This window comes from Triticum aestivum, chromosome 5A, assembly GCF_018294505.1.
Source record: "Triticum aestivum cultivar Chinese Spring chromosome 5A, IWGSC CS RefSeq v2.1, whole genome shotgun sequence".
NCBI classification, from domain to species: domain Eukaryota; kingdom Viridiplantae; phylum Streptophyta; class Magnoliopsida; order Poales; family Poaceae; genus Triticum; species Triticum aestivum.
In genome coordinates, this window is record NC_057806.1 from 197,046,411 (window position 1) to 197,064,323 (window position 17,913).

Genomic DNA, 17,913 nt, shown 5'->3' on the forward strand with positions numbered 1-17,913 from the left:
TAGAAGAGTCAGGTAAGATCCTGGGAAAAAACCTGTGGGTTAGGGCCCACTCAAAAGTAACACCGTTGAAAAGATTACTTGAAAAGGAGAAAGCACCGGTTGAATTAGATGACTTGAATGAGATAACATCCTCGAAAGAGCTTGAATGAATGTAGAGTGGAAAACACAAATCTTCGAACTATCTTCAGCACTCCGGAACAAATGAATAGCGAGAGGTGAATGATTAAGGATTGCACCGGCATGAGAAAGCATTGAAACAAGGAAAGGACATGATCAACAAAGCTTGACTTGAAACCACCGGGGAAGAAAAATGAGTGAAGAGTGACGAACTTGAAGCTCCATTAGAATCTTCATGAGAATCACCGGATAAGAATATTGATTGAAAAGAATGGAGAGACTTCACATCAGTAAAATGGATACTTGATTAAGAAATTTGAGTCGTTGAAGAAAAACAAGGGAGGGAGGGCGGGAAAACAAAGGCAACTTGGGAAGGATGAAACAAACACCGTTGAGAGAGCTGAGATTGGATCTTGCGGATGTTGAAATGTTCGGATCCACTTGAAGAGAAACACACTGGTGAAAAGGATTGACATGACAATCTCGATTATCATGAAGGATTGGTATTCACATCGGAGTATCAAAACACCATTTGGGGAAGGTATGGAATCAACATTTGACTTCGAAGCAACTCGAATACCACAACTCAAAAGAAAACAAAGGATTGGCTTGCAGAATAAGGCGGAACAAACATATGATAGAGATTTCGTCCGAAGTTTTTGTGGTGGGGCCTACACGGGCTCGATCGTACGGCACCATCATGTACAAGGCAGTGCACATGACATACGAAGCGTCCCCGAGTCGGCATAGCCAAGGACTCTTTAAGACACAACGAGACCACTGTAAAACCAACCGTGAATAGGCGGACCACTAGACGTCGAACCCCAATTTCATATCATACATCTGTTGGAAAGATATCCTAAGAGCTACTTGAATTCCCACCTATGGAACTCCCGAACCTTTCCGGTAATGCAATCAGGTGTTGGGGATACAGGGGAAGCATAATATCTCACCCAAACTAGCAAATCCTACATCCAGCTGTATCCATCCTTCAACACATAACCAAGAAACCTTTGGAAATCATCTAACTCAACCTTCGAAAAGCATCCGTTATACAAGTTATGGCAATACTCCCGAACTCCCGCCCCAGTACTGGGTGGCGTCGAGGTTATCTCACCAATGAACTGCATAAAAGAGATTTTCGATGTCGGCGTACTAAACTCAGGTATTCCGGAACTGCAACGATAAAATTATGACGACAACACCTCGGAGCTCAACTCCCCGGGACACTTCCACAAAACCCCTGACACGAGGCACCAAGACAATGTTCTCGTCACAAAACCATCGGAACGATTCCAAGATACCCGCGAGATCCTAAAATTTTTTTAGTGAAATTTGAGAAGAGAATAGTCAAAACTCTACGTCAGGATGCCTTACCAGAGCGACGAGGAGACTGGGAAGTAAAAAGAATTCCTAAACTCTCTGATATATAATTCCTAAATGACTCAAAACATTTTTCTAGACACAACTCGGACGCTAATTCAATCAAGTAATGGGGCTCCTAAGGTCGGGGAAGGCTCTGATTACCAACTTGTTACGCCCTCGATGCGGCTATATCTCCCACGTGTCGAAGCACGACTTAGAGGCATAACCGCATTGAAAGCAATGTCGCAAGTGAGGTAATCTTCGCAAACAACCCATGTAATACAATAAGGGAAAAGATACATAGTTGGCTTACAATCGCCACTTCACACAAATACATGTATAAAGCATTACATCAACCAAATACACACAAGGTCCGAACACGGAACCAAAATAAAAGAAGAACCCCAAATGCGACAAGGTCCCCGATCGACCCCAACTGGGCTCCACTACTGATCAACTAGAACGAAACAACACAAAGGGCAAGATCTTCAACGAGCTCCTCCTTGAGCTTGGTTGCGTCATCTGCACGGACTCATCGGCACCTACAAGCTGGTTTTGGAAGTATCTGTGAGCCACGAGGGTTCAACAATCTCGCACCCTGGCGATCAAGACTATTTAAGCTTATGGGTAAGGTAAAGGTACGAGGTGGAGCTGCAGCAAGCGACTAGCATATATGGTGGCTAACATGCACAAATGAGAGCGAGAAGAGAAGGCAAAGCACGACCGAGAAACTATGATCAAGAAGTGATCCTAGAACAACCTACGTCAAGCATAACTCCAACACCGTGTTCACTTCCCGGACTCCGCCGGAAAGAGACCATCACGGTTACACACGCTGTTGATTCATTTTAATTAAGTTAAGGTTCAAGTTATCTACAACTGGACATTAACAAATTCCCATCTGCCCATAACCGCGGGCACGACTTTCGAAAGTTCAAATCCCTGCAGGGGTGTCCCAACTTAGCCCATGACAAGCTCTCACGGTCAACGAAGGAATAGACCTCCTCCCGAGACATTCCGATCAGACTCGGTATCCCGGTACAACAAGACATTTCGACAGGGTAAAACTATACAAGCAACACCGCCCGAATGTGCCGACAAATCCCGATAGGAGCTGCACATATCTCTTTCTCAGGGCACACTCAGATTGTCCTAGGTACGGGTAGGCCAGCCCAGAGTTGCCCCCTGGTGGTCACCGGCAGCTGACAGGTTGGACCAACACTCAGAGGAGCACTGGCCCGGGGGGTTAAAATAATGATGACCCTTGAGTCCGCGAAACCCAAGGGAAAAAGAGGCTAGGTGGCGAATGGTAAAACCAATGTTGGGCATTGCTGGAAGAGCTTTACTTAAGGCGAACTGTCAAGGGGTTCCCATAATAGCCCAACCGCGTAAGGAACGCAAAATCCGGGAACATAACACCGATATGACGGAAACTAGGGCGGCAAGAGTGGAACAAAACACCAGGCATAAGGCCGAGCCTTCCACCCTTTACCAAGTATATAGATGCATTAATTAAATAAGATATATTGTGATATCCCAACAAGTAAAACATGTTGCAACAAAGAACAACATCTCCATGTTCCAACAAGGAACAAAACTTCAATATTCACCTGCAACTAACAACGCTATAAGAGGGGCTGAGCAAAGCTGTAACATAGCCAATCAACGGTTTGTTAGGACAAGGTGGGTTAGAGGCTTGGTTCAGCAATATGGGAGGCATGACAAGCAAGTGGTAGGCATCGCAGCATAGGCATAGCAAAAGAGCGAGCATCTAGCAAAGCAAAGATAGTAGTGATTTCAAGGGTATGATCATCTTGCCTGAAATCCCGCAAGGAAGAAGAACGAGTCCATGAAGAAGACAAACGAACGTAGTCGAATGGATCCTCACAAACGCGACGTTACCGGAACCAACCCGAAGAAGCAAACACCGGAAAGAAGCAAACAACATAGTAAACAACCATCACATAAACATGGCATGATGCACAACCAAGTATGATGCATGTCCGGGTTAAATATGCATGGCATGGCAAGATGCACAAACAATCCTACAAATTAAGTGGAGCTCAATATGCAACGGAGTTGCATATTGAAGAAAACACCACATGACTTATTTAGTTCTCTCTCGTTTATATACCCAACAAGATTAAATGTTGTTAGCATGGCAAGAGGTGAAACAAAACAAAACTACCTATCTAGGCAAGTTTAAATGAGGCCGGAAACAACGAACAACAATTTCGGTAAAGCCCCATATGCCTATTTTAGATTTGGTGCGGTTCTGCCCTAAACATAATTTTATAGTTGTTAAACATGCAAAGTAAAGCCACCATGTTAAACTAGGCATTTTTCTACCCCATTTATATATAAAGTTTATTAAAATCCGAGTTACGGTTATTTAGTTATGAAATAAATCATTTTAGCATGGCATAGGAGCAAATTTAAACAAACAACAAATTAAACATTTTAAACATGGGTGAAAATGACATATTATGAAACTAGATGCAATTCTAAGCATTTTTCATATTAAGTTTATCTTAATATGATGCATCGTTTGTAAGTTACAATATGCATGATCATGAAGGGGTTTTCTGCAAAACTGTTGTCTCTGGAAAAATAGATAAATTCGCCGAACTGAAAAAAACAAGAGCTGGACCGCAACAGGGGTGGCTGGGCGCTGGGGTTGGCCTCACCTAGTGGGCTGAGGCCCGCTCGGTGCAAAGGCTGGTGCGCTAGGCTAGCTGCGCAGTGGGCTGGGGAGGCGCTGGGCTGTGGTTGGGCCAACGAGGCCGGCTGGCCCAGGCGAGCAAGGCGTGCTCGTCGTCCTCGTGCTCCCGCACGAGCAGGGAGGTTGACGGTGGCGCTGACGATGGCGGGGAGGAGCGGAGGCGGCGTGATACGAATGGGGCTCGCCGGATCCGCGAGCGGAGGCGTCGGGGCGGCCAGATCCGAGCACGGGAGGTCAACGGGGTTCCGTTCTTGGTCGCGAGGAGGCTCGGCAGTGACCTAGTCGCGGGTCCGACGGACCTTCGATGGTGCGGGCAGCAGCAAGATGGCGAGGTGCGGGCGCGGAGCGGGAGGCGCCGGGAGATGGCGGCGGTGGCGCAAGGCCGGCGGGCGGCGCGGGTAAGGAGACGAGGCGGCGCGGGCGAGCTGCGGCGGTGCGGTGCCGGCGCGGTGGCGGCGGGGAGGCGGCGAGCGGCGCGGGAGGAAGGAGAAGGGCGTGGTGGAGGCGCGGGCGGCGATGGGCCGGGCAGGCCCGCTGCGGGCTCGCCGGGCCGCGGAGGTGCCATGTGGCAGTGTGGGAGTGGCGCGGTGGCTGTGTCCGGCGTGGTGCGGACAATGTCCGGCCGCACGGAGACGAATTTTAGGGTTTCGGGAAGAGGAAGATCCGGATTCGGAGGGGTTCTATTTATAGCCATAGAGGGAGCTAGGAGAGTCCAAATGAGGTGCGGTTTTCGGCCACGCGATCGTGATCGAACGCTCTAGATGATGGAGCAGGTTTAGGTGGGTTTTGGGCCAAATTGGAGGGGTGTTGGTCTGCAACACACACGAGGCCTTTTCGGTCCCTCGGTTAACCGTTGGAGTATCAAACGAAGTCCAAATGATACGAAACTTGACAGGCGGTCTACCGGTAGTAAACCAAGGCCGCTTGGCAAGTCTCGGTCCAATCCGGAAATGTTTAATCCCCACACATGAAAGAAAGCTAGAAATGACCACCGGAGGAGAACGAAGCGCCGGAATGCAAAACGGACAACGGGGAAAAATGCTCGGATGCATGAGACGAACACGTATGCACATGAAATGCACATGATGACATGATATGCAATGCATGACACACAAGCAATGACAACGCAACAACAACGAATAACTGGGCGACACCTGGCACATCGGTCTCGGGGCGTTACAACACTCCACCACTACGAGAGGATCTCGTCCCGAGATCTAGAATGGCACCGGAGGGAAAACAGAAGAGAAAGAGAAGAGGTAAAACAAATTGCTTCTTTGACCAATGAGTGAAACCAAAGAACCTTGAGAGGTTGAACAATTGAAAGAAAGAATGCAACGAGAATGAAAGAAGTTGAAAGCACTCCATTAGGAAAAGGAACAAGGAAGAACAAATTCGGGCAGCACCCCGATTGAAAAGAAAAGGAATTGAATAAGAACTTGGTAAGGTGAGAAGATGCTTGATGAAATCACAACACACTGCCTCCAGAACTATTGAATAAATGTAACAAGGGGTCAGAAAGATCTCAGACAGCACTCCGGTTGAACAGAGATGAAAGGCTTGATAAGGCGAAAATAACTTGAGCAAAATGGCACAACACTCCGGTTTAATGAATAGGCATGAAAAAAACATGATCTTTTGATGAAACGAGATGATGGTTGAAGACAGCAACATCACAATGCCTCCGGAACAAAAGAATAGAAGATAGATAATTGTCATAGGAGAATTGAGAAGAAAATGCCAACTTCTACCACAAAAGAGCTTGAAAAGGCATCTTTAGGAGAAGGGTCGAACGAAATTGTTGGAAAGGAAAGAGTTGACAAGAAAATGACATCTTCTACCGCAATAGAATTTGAAAGGCATCCTTAAAAGAAGGATTGAACGAAGTTGTTGGGAAATCAACAACGAAAAGAGTAAGCTTGTAGTGGACTTATGGAGAACAACTCAAAACTATGAGGTGAGATTCTGCCACTCGCGGAAAAAATGGATTGATATGAATGAGGAGACGAGAAACTATATCACCGGAAGGATAAATGAAGAACTTGGGTCATTTATAAGCACCATAAATAGCAACAGCCCTTAGGGAAAGCTTTAGGTGAAATATAACCGAAGATAAATCCAAAGAATAAATTGATGGGTTTAAATATCTCATTCCTGACAACTTTTGAACCATGAAACATGAAGGGAAATTGTCAAGAAAGACATAACACCATCTCAAAATAAAAGTTAAAAGAATTGCACTCCGGAATGTAAGAAGAAGAATGATTGAGCTCCTTAAAAGAATCTCGATGAAAACTTTGAAAAGGAAATAAATCCTTGATAAACCATCATGTAGTGCCTCCATGAAGAACTCCGGTAACAAAGAATGATCAAACGAAAGGAAAAAGAGGTTGAAAACACAAGGTGAATCCTTGTACCGATTTAGATGAATCTCCATGGTGAAATAGTTGAAAAAGATTGGAACTCCGGGAAAAAGAGAAGATGAAACAAAAGGAAACAAGAATAAGTATGATGAACCACTCCGGAAAACAGGAATTAGTCACTTGGATGAACAAGAATAAGAATTATATTATGCTTAACCTTCACCAATTAAATTGATGACAAACAACGGATTTGGCATACTACTTATTCTCGTAGAAAGGATTAAGATAGATATAGAGTCAACTTGGAAAGGTCTTCCATGAACCATCGGTCGGGTTGAAACAACGAATAAATTGATATGATGAACGAAGGAAGACAAAATCTTGGAAGAACCACCGTAAGAATTGAGAATGAACGAAAATACATGAGAGAGTTTAGATACAAGAGAACAAAGAGATCATGAACTGATTAGAGAATATACTTGAATGATGCACCGGTTAGATTTGGAGAATGAGAGCTGAAAGCTGGAATGAATAATCCTGAATTGACGGCCTTCATATAAACAAACTGAAAAGACTCCTGAATTACTCCGAATGGGTGAAAAGAATTCTCATAATCAAAACAATTATGAGGGGATGGCAACAAGCTAGAATCACGAATCTTGAAGAGAACGGAGCAGGATTGCGAGAGAATCTTCTTCGGTCTCCAAATTTTGAATTACGACGAGAAATACCACCATGAATTGTTTAGACACTCCGGAAGAATCGAAACAAAGAGGTTGAGCCAATGATGAAAAGAATTTGAAAGATCTTGGAGAAACCCTCTGACTGATGAAAATTCATTCTTACGTCAAACTTCAAAAGAATTTAGGCTAGCTCGGGAAAAAAATTAGAAGAGTCAGGTAAGATCCTGGGAAAAAACCTGTGGGTTAGGGCCCACTCAAAAGAAACACCGTTGAAAAGATTACTTGAAAAGGAGAAAGCACCGGTTGAATTAGATGACTTGAATGAGATAACATCCTCGAAAGAGCTTGAACGAATGTAGAGTGGAAAACACAAATCTTCGAACTATCTTCAGCACTCTGGAACAAATGAATAGCGAGAGGTGAATGATTAAGAATTGCACCGGCATGAGAAAGCATTGAAACGAGGAAAGGACATGATCAACAAAGCTTGACTTGAAACCACCGGGGAAGAAAAATGAGTGAAGAGTGACGAACTTGAAGCTCCATTAGAATCTTCATGAGAATCACCGGATAAGAATATTGATTGAAAAGAATGGAGAGACTTCACATTAGTAAAATGGATACTTGATTAAGAAATCTGAGTCGTTGAAGAAAAACAAGGGAGGGACGGCGAGAAAACAAAGGCAACTTGGGAAGGATGAAACAAACACCGTTGAGAGAGCTGAGATTGGATCTTGCGGATGTTGAAATGTTCGGATCCACTTGAAGAGAAACACACCGGTGAAAAGGATTGACATGACAATCTCGATTATCATGAAGGATTGGTATTCACATCGGAGTATGAAAACACCATTTGGGGAAGGTATGGAATCAACATTTGACTTCGAAGCAACTCGAATACCACAACTCAAAACAAAACAAAGGATTGGCTTGCAGAATAAGGCGGAACAAACATATGATAGAGATTTCGTCCGAAGTTTTCGTGGTGGGGCCTACACGGGCTCGATCGTACATCACCATCATGTACAAGGCAGTGCACATGACATACGAAGCGTCCTCGAGTCGGCATAGCCAAGGACTCTTTAAGACACAACAAAACCACTGTAAAACCAACCGTGAATAGGCGGACCACTAGACGTCGAACCCCAATTTCATATCATACATCTGTTGGAAAGATATCCTAAGAGCTACTTGAATTCCCACCTATGGAACTCCCAAACATTTCCGGTTATGCAATCAGGTGTTGGGGATACAGGGGAAGCATAATATCTCACCCAAACTAGCAAATCCTACATCCAGCTGTATCCATCCTTCAACACATAACCAAGAAACCTTCAGAAATCATCTACCTCGACCTTTGAAAAGCATCCGTTATACAAGTTATGGCAATACTCCCGAACTCCCGCCCCAGTACTGGGTGGCGTCGAGGTTATCTCACCAACGAACTGCATAAAAGAGATTTTCGATGCCGGCGTACTAAACTCAGGTATTCCAGAACTGCAACGATAAAATTATGACGACAACACCTCAGAGCTCAACTCCCCGGGACACTTCCACAAAACCCCTGACAGGAGGCACCAAGACAATGTTCTCGTCACAAAACCATCGGAATGATTCCAAGATACCCGCGAGATCCTAAATTTTTTTTAGTGAAATTTGAGAAGAGAATAGTCAAAACTCTACGTCAGGATGCCTTACCAGAGCGACGAGGACACTGGGAAGTAAAAAGAATTCCTAAACTCTTCGATATATAATTCCTAAATGACTCAAAACATTTTTCTAGACACAACTCGGCCGCTCATTCGATCAAGCAATGGGGCTCCTAAGGTCGGGGAAGGCTCTGATTACCAACTTGTTACGCCCTCGATGCGGCTATATCTCCCACGTGTCGAAGCACGACTTAGAGGCATAACCGCATTGAAAGCAATGTCGCAAGTGAGGTAATCTTCGCAAACAACCCATGTAATACAATAAGGGAAAAGATACATAGTTGGCTTACAATCGCCACTTCACACAAATACATGAATAAAGCATTACATCAACCAGATACACACAAGGTCCGACTACGGAACCAAAATAAAAGAAGAACCCCAAATGCGACAAGGTCCCCGATCGACCCCAACTGGGCTCCACTACTGATCAACTAGAACGAAACAACACAAAGGGCAAGATCTTCAACGAGCTCCTCCTTGAGCTTGGTTGCGTCATCTGCACGGACTCATCGACACCTGCAAGCTGGTTTTGGAAGTATCTGTGAGCCACGGGGGCTCAGCAATCTCGAACCATCACGATCAAGACCGTTTAAGCTTATGGGTAAGGTAAAGGTACAAGGTGGAGCAGCAGCAAGCGACTAGCATATATGGTGGCTAACATGCGCAAATGAGAGCGAGAAGAGAAGGCAAAGCACGATCGAGAAACTATGATCAAGAAGTGATCCTAGAACAACCTACGTCAAGCATAACTCCAACACCGTGTTCACTTCCCGGACTCCGCCGGAAAGAGACCATCACGGTTACACACGCTGTTGATTCATTTTAATTAAGTTAAGGTTCAAGTTATCTACAACCGGACATTAACAAATTCCCATCTGCCCATAACCGCGGGCACGTCTTTCGAAAGTTCAAATCCCTGAAGGGGTGTCCCAACTTAGCCCATGACAAGCTCTCACGGTCAATGAAGGAATAGACCTCCTCCTGAGACATTCTGATCAGACTCGGTATCCCGGTACAACAAGACATTTCGACAGGGTAAAACTAAACCAGCAACACCGCCCGAATGTGCCGACAAATCCCGATAGGAGCTGCACATATCTCTTTCTCAGGGCACACTCAGATTGTCCTAGGTACGGGTAGGCCAGCCCAGAGTTGCCCCTGGTGGTCACCGGCAGCTGACAGGTGGACCAACACTCAGAGGAGCACTGGCCCGGGGGGGTTAAAATAATGATGACCCTTGAGTCCGCGAAACCCAAGGGAAAAAGAGGCTAGGTGGCGAATGGTAAAACCAATGTTGGGCATTGCTGGAAGAGCTTTACTTAAGGCGAACTGTGAAGGGGTTCCCATAATAGCCCAACCGCGTAAGGAACGCAAAATCTGGGAACATAACACCGATATGACGGAAACTAGGGCGGCAAGAGTGGAACAAAACACCAGGCATAAGGCCGAGCCTTCCACCCTTTACCAAGTATATAGATGCATTAATTAAATAAGATATATTGTGATATCCCAACAAGTAAAACATGTTCCAACAAAGAACAACATCTCCATGTTCCAACAAGGAACAAAACTTCAATATTCACCTACAACTAACAATGCTATAAGAGGGGCTGAGCAAAGCGGTAACATAGCCAATCAACGGTTTGCTAGGACAAGGTGGGTTAGAGGCTTGGTTCAGCAATATGGGAGGCATGACAAGCAAGTGGTAGGCATCGCAGCATAGGCATAGCAAAAGAGCGAGCATCTAGCAAAGCAAAGATAATAGTGATTTCGAGGGTATGATCATCTTGCCTGAAATCCCGCAAGGAAGAAGAACGAGTCCATGAAGAAGACAAACGGACGTAGTCGAATGGATCCTCACAAACGCGACATTACCGGAACCAACCCGAAGAAGCAAAAACCGGAAAGAAGCAAACAACATAGTAAACAACCATCACATAAACATGGCATGATGCACAACCAAGTATGATGCATGTCCGGGTTAAATATGCATGGCATGGCAAGATGCACAAACAATCCTACAAATTAAGTGGAGCTCAATATGCAACGGAGTTGCATATTGAAGAAAACACCACATGACTTATTTAGTTCTCTCTCGTTTATGTACCCAACAAGATTAAATGTTGTTAGCATGGCAAGAGGTGAAACAAAATAAAACTACCTATCTAGGCAAGTTTAAATGAGGCCGGAAACAACGAAGAACAATTCTGGTAAAGCCCCATATGCCTATTTTAGATTTGGTGCGGTTCTGCCCTAAACATAATTTTATAGTTGTTAAACATGCAAAGTGAAGCCACCATGTTAAACTAGGCATTTTTCTACCCCATTTACATATAAAGTTTATTAAAATCCGAGTTACGGTTATTTAGTTATGAAATAAATCATTTTAGCATGGCATAGGAGCAAATTTAAACAAACAGCAAATTAAACATTTTAAACATGGGTGAAAATGACATATTATGAAACTAGATGCAATTCTAATCATTTTTCATATTAAGTTTATTTTCATATGATGCATCGTTTGTGAGTTACAATATGCATGATCATGAAGGGGTTTTCTGCAAAACTGCCGTCTCTGGAAAAATAGATAAATTCGCCGAACTGAAAAAAACAAGAGCTGGACCGCAACAAGGGCGGCTGGGCGCTGGAGTTGGCCTCACCTAGTGGGCTGAGGCCCGCTCGGTGCAGAGGCTGGTGCGCTGGGCCAGCTGCGAAGTGGGCTGGGGAGGCGCTGGGCTATGGTTGGACCAACAAGGCCGGCTGGCCCAGGCGAGCGAGGCGTGCTCGTCGTCCTCGTGCTCCCGCACGAGCAGGGAGGTTGATGGTGGCGCTGACGATGGCAGGGAGGAGCGGAGGCGGCGTGATGTGAATGGGGCTCGCCGGATCCACGAGCGGAGGCATCGGGGCGGCCAGATCCGAGCACGGGAGGTCACCGGGGTTCCGTTCTTGGTCGCGAGGAGGCTCGGCAGTGACCTAGTCGCGGGTCCGGCGGACCTTCGATGGTGCGGGCAGCAGCAAGATGGCGAGGTGCGGGCGCGGAGCGGGAGGCGCCGGGCGATGGCGGCGGTGGCGCAAGGCCGGCGGGCGGCGCGGGCAAGGAGACGAGGCGGCGTGGGCGAGCTGCGGCGGCGCGGTGCCGGTGCGGTGGCGGCGGGGAGGCGGCGAGCGGCGTGGGAGGAAGGAGAAGGGCGCGGTGGAGGCACGGGCGGCGATGGGCCGGGCGGGCCCGCTGAGGGCTCGCCGGGCCGCGGCGGCGGCTGGCGGCGGAGGTGCCACGTGGCAGTGTGGGAGTGGCGCGGTGGCTGTGTCCGGCACGGTGCGGACAATGTCCGGCCGCGCGGAGATGAATTTTAGGGTTTCAGGGAAGAGGAAGATCCGGATTCAGAGGGGTTCTATTTATAGCCATAGAGGGAGCTAGGAGAGTCCAAATGAGGTGCGGTTTTTGGCCACGCGATCGTGATCGAACGCTCTAGATGATGGAGCAGGTTTAGGTGGGTTTTGGGCCAAATTGGAGGGGTGTTGGTCTGCAACACACACGAGGCCTTTTCGGTCCCTTGGTTAACCGTTGGAGTATCAAACGAAGTCCAAATGATACGAAACTTGACAGGCGGTCTACCGGTAGTAAACCAAGGCCGCTTGGCAAGTCTCGGTCCAATCCGGAAATGTTTAATCCCCACACATGAAAGAAATCTAGAAATGACCACCGGAGGAGAACGAAGCGCCGGAATGCAAAACGGACAACGGGGAAAAATGCTCGGATGCATGAGACGAACACGTATGCACATGAAATGCACATGATGACATGATATGCAATGCATGACACGCAAGCAATGACAACACAACAACAGCGAATAACTGGATGACACCTGGCACATCGGTCTCGGGGCGTTACAAAGCCCTCCTCGACCAACCCTTCCGCCGCGTACGCACAACATCACGGATCTACTACGGTGGCTACGCGCGGCACAAACGGCTGCCGGAGGAGAGGGATTTCTTGCCAGAGCAGAGAGGATTTGCGGCGGGGTGGATAAGGGAAATGGTGGATGAATACCCTAAAATTGACCGGATCCGATATATAAGTGGGATTCAACAGCGATCTACGGGTCGGGCCATTTTTAGCCGACCTGATCGGGCCATCATTTTAGTCTGTAGGTGCATCTAGTGCGACCCCTAGTTGGTTTTGGAGTATTGACGACAAACTTTCTTGAGGGACTAATGTGTTCGTGAGATTCACAGGAGAACATGGGTAGAAGTCCCCATTGATTCGGTTTACCCATCGAAGATGACCCCTGAAAATGTATTAAGACATTGAAGACAATGGTGGTTCATTAAGACATTCGAAGATAATGATACATGAAGACATTCGCTTGAAGTCAATGAAGCATGAAGACATAGTTTCTTTAGTATTCATTTTCTTCTTTCTCGAGTCATAGGAACCACTGAACTGTTAAGTGGGGTCGAGGTAAACAAAGTCAGAAAACTGACGTGATGCTCAACCTAAAATCCTATGTCTTTGAGTGAAGACAATGAGAGAAAATCTCCTCCAGAGTTGGTTGAGTCAGCTTTACTTGGAGCCCAAGTCAAGTTGTCTTGTGTGTTTGAAATCCGACCGTTGGACACGTGTCGGTTGTCCATTGACCCAGGCTCATTTTGGACATATCATGTCGGGTTGCCTCCTGGCTATAAATAGCCCACCCCCTCCACCATAAGTTGGTGGCTGCTTCGAGTTTGTGCACGGCCTTTGTCGTTTGAGAGCAACCCACCTCTGAAGCATTTGAGAGAGAGTCTTGCTAGGACAAACCCAAAACATCCAGAGCCCAAAGTGTTTTGAGCATCACTGAAGTCTTTCTGTTCCGCGTGAACCGAAGATTTGTTACACTTGAAGATCGTGATCTTCCAGTCGGTTAGGCGTCGCATTCTTAGCATCCAAGAGTCATTGTGGATTGCTGGTGAACGAAGTATGTGAAGGTTTGGAAGTATACCTTTAAGACTTACCAGAGTGATTGGTCGAGATGTGTGGGTATTAGCTCAAGGGGAATAAGGTGAAGATGTGGTCTTTTGAGTTCAATCCAACCTCCCTAACCAGACATACAGCTTTCATAGCAACTGGAACTGGTCTAACAAATCATTTATCTTCACCGAGCAACTGGTTCTATCACCTCACTCCTTTACTTACTGTTTAGTTTCGTTAAGTCTTTGTATGCTTGCTTTGTTCGAAGACATTGTGTGAAGACATTCTCTCTGATTGCATATTTGTCTTCACACTATCTTCCAAATCTGATCTATTCTACCTAGCTGCTATTTTTCGTCATGCATCACCTGTATTGTTCATTGACATTCTGCATGACTAGTGTAGTTTATCTTCCGTTGCATCATGTTTAGTTATTGTTTTAGCTTCTTGTCTTCGAAGATATTGCATGTTTTGAAGACTTTCATAATAATCGCCTATTCACCCCCTTCTAGTTGATAACTAGCACTTTTAATTAGTATCAGAGCAAGGTGCTCCCTTGTTCTGTGTGATTCGGTTTAACCACCTGAAGTTTTAGCTATGCCGATTGCAGGGATAATCAAGGTCTTCGCTATGTGCCCCGTCTTCGATGGCACGGATTACACCTACTGGAAAAATAAGATACACATGCATCTTCAAGCCATTGACAACAACCTCTGACATGTCATCAGGACTGGCGTTCCCAAAGTCGGTGAAGGTGTCACTGCTACTAATGTGAAGAGGTTCGTGAAGGAAATATGCCCTAGAAGCAATAATAAAGTTATTATTTATTTCCTTATATCATGATAAATTTTTATTATTCATGCTAGAATTGTATTAACCGGAAACATAATACATGTGTGAATACATAGACAAACAGTATGTCACTAGTATGCCTCTACTTGACTAGCTCGTTGAATCAAAGATGGTTAAGTTTCCTAGCCATAGACATGAGTTGTCATTTGATTAACGGGATCACATCATTAGAGAATGATGTGATTGACTTGACCCATTCCGTTAGCATAGCACTTGATCATTTAGTTTGTTGCTATTGCTTTCTTCATGACTTATACATGTTCCTATGACTATGAGATTATGCAACTCCCATTTACCGGAGGAACACTTTGTGTGCTACCAAACGTCACAACATAACTGGGTGATTATAAAGGTGCTCTATAGGTGTCTCCAAAGGTACTTGTTGGGTTGGCGTATTTCGAGATTAGGATTTGTCACTTCGATTGTTGGAGAGGTATCTCTGGGCCATCTCGGTAATGCACATCACTTAAGCATTGCAAGCATTGCAACTAATGAGTTAGTTGCGGGATGATGTATTACGGAACAAGTAAAGAGAGTTGCCGGTAACGAGATTGAACTAGGTATTGAGATACCGACGATCGATTCTCGGGCAAGTAACATACCGATGACAAAGGGAACAACGTATGTAGTTATGCGGTCTGACCGATAAAGATCTTCGTAGAATATGTGGGAGCCAATATGAGCATCCAGGTTCCGCTATTGGTTATTGACCAGAGACGTGTCTCGGTCATGTCTACATAGTTCTCGAACCCGTAGGGTCCGCACGCTTAAAGTTCGATGACGGTTATATTATGAGTTTATGTGTTTTGATGTACCGAAGGAGTTCGGAGTCCCGGATGAGACTTGGGACATGACGAGGAGTCTCGAAGTGGTCGAGACGTAAAGATCGATATATTGGACGACTATATTCGGACATCGGAAAGGTTCCGAGTGATTCAGGTATTTGTGGAAGTTACGGGGAGTTACGGGAATTTGTATTGGGCCTTAATGGGCCATACGGGAAAGGAGAGAAAGGCCTCAAAGGGTGGCCGCACCCCTCCCCATGGGCTGGTCCAAATTGGACTAGGGAGGGGGGGCGCCCCCTTCCTTCCTTCTCCTTTTCCCTCCCCTTTCCTTCCCTCCTACTCCTACTACTTGGAAGGGCTCCTAGTTCTACTAGGAAAGGGGGAATCCTACTCCCGGTGGGAGTAGGACTCCCCTAGGGCGCGCCATAGAGAGGGCCGGCCCTCCCCCTCCTCCACCCCTTTATATACAGGGGCAAGGGGCACCCCAAAGACACAACAATTGATCACTTGGATCTCTTAGCCGTGTGCGGTGCCCCCTCCACCATAATCCACCTCGGTCATATTGTAGCGGTGCTTAGGCGAAGCCCTGCGTCGGTAGAACATCATCATCGTCACCACGCCGTCGTGCTGACGAAACTCTCCGTCAACACTCGGCTAGATCGGAGTTTGAGGGACGTCATCGAGTTGAACGTGTGCAGAACTCGGAGGTGCCGTGCGTTCGGTACTTGATCGGTCGGATCGTGAAGACGTACGACTACATCAACCGCGTTGTCCTAACGCTTCCTCTTTCGGTCTACGAGGGTACGTGGACAACACTCTCCCCTCTCGTTGCTATGCATCACCATGATCTTGCGTGTGCATAGGAAATTTTTGAAATTACTACGTTCCCCAACAGTTCGCACAATTGGACTCGACCGCCAAGAACATCATATGTGGTCATCTGACCCAAGGGCAGTATGGCCGTGTGAGTGCTCTAGATTCTATGAAGCTGGTCTGGGACTGGCTATCCAAGGTCAACAAAGGCGTCTCATCTTATAGAGACTCAAGAATCGATGTTCTTCGCAATATTTTCAACCACTTCAAGAGGCTTGACAATGAAAATGTCCATCTTACCTTCGACCGTCTCACCAATGAGCTTCATGCACTCCGCGCCATAGACCATCACCAAGCATGAAGTAGTGAAGAAGCTATTTGAAAGATCGTGGTTGTCTCCTAGAGGGGGGGGGTGAATACGTGCTTTAAAATAATTTTCGTTTAGGCTTGAACAAATACGGAATAAAACTATGTGCACCGACAACTTATGCTAAGCAAGATAAACAACTATGTGATAGCAAGATATATAACATGAAACACTATGGCTATCACAAAGTAAGGTGCATAAGTAAAGGGCTCGGGTAAGAGATAACTGAGGCACGCGGAGATGGCGATGTATCCCGAAGTTCGCACCCTTGCGGATGTTAATCTTCATTTGGAGCGGTGTGGAGGCACAATGCTCCCCCAAAAAGCCACTAGGGCCACCGTAATCTCCTCACACCCTCGCATAATGCAAGAAGCCGTGATTTCACTAAGGGACCCTTGAGGGCGGTCACCAAACCCATACAAATGGCAAGCCTTGGGGCGGTCACCGAATCCGTACACCTTGGCAGCCCTTGGGGCGGTCATTGGAACCCATACAAATTGCTCAGGGCAATCTCCACAACCTAATTGGAGACCCCGATGCTTGCTCGGAGCTTTACCCCACAATGATTGAGCTCCAAAGCACCACCAAACATATAGGGCGCCCAAGCACCCAAGAGGAACAAGCTCAAAGGTACCAAGCACCCAAGAGTAATAAGCTACTCAACTTTCACTTCCACATATCACCATGGAGAACTCAAACCGATGCACCAAATGCAAGTGCAAGGGCACACAGAGTGCCCAAGTCCCTCACTCTCAAGTCCCACCAAAGCCACGAAAGCTATTGAGGGATATGAGAGGAAGAACAAGAAGGAGAACACAAAGAACTTCAAGATCTAGATCCAAGGGGTTCCCCTCACATAGAGGAGCAAGTGATTGATGGAAATGTAGATCTAGATCTCCTCTCTCTTTTCCCTTAAGAACTAGCAAGAATCATTGGAGGGATTGAGAGATAGCAAGCTCGGAGAAGGTAAACAATGGGGAAAGAACACGAGTTCAAGGGATGAAACCATTGGGTAAGAATACCCCCTTTTATAGGACCTCCCGAATCCAACTGTTATGTGCTCAGCCCGCACAGAAGCGGTACTACCGCTCCATGGAGCGGTACTATTGCTCAGGCGGTAGATCCATGAAAATAGAGCAAATGCGAGGAACCTCAGGGAGGTAGAGCCGCCGGAGCGGTACTA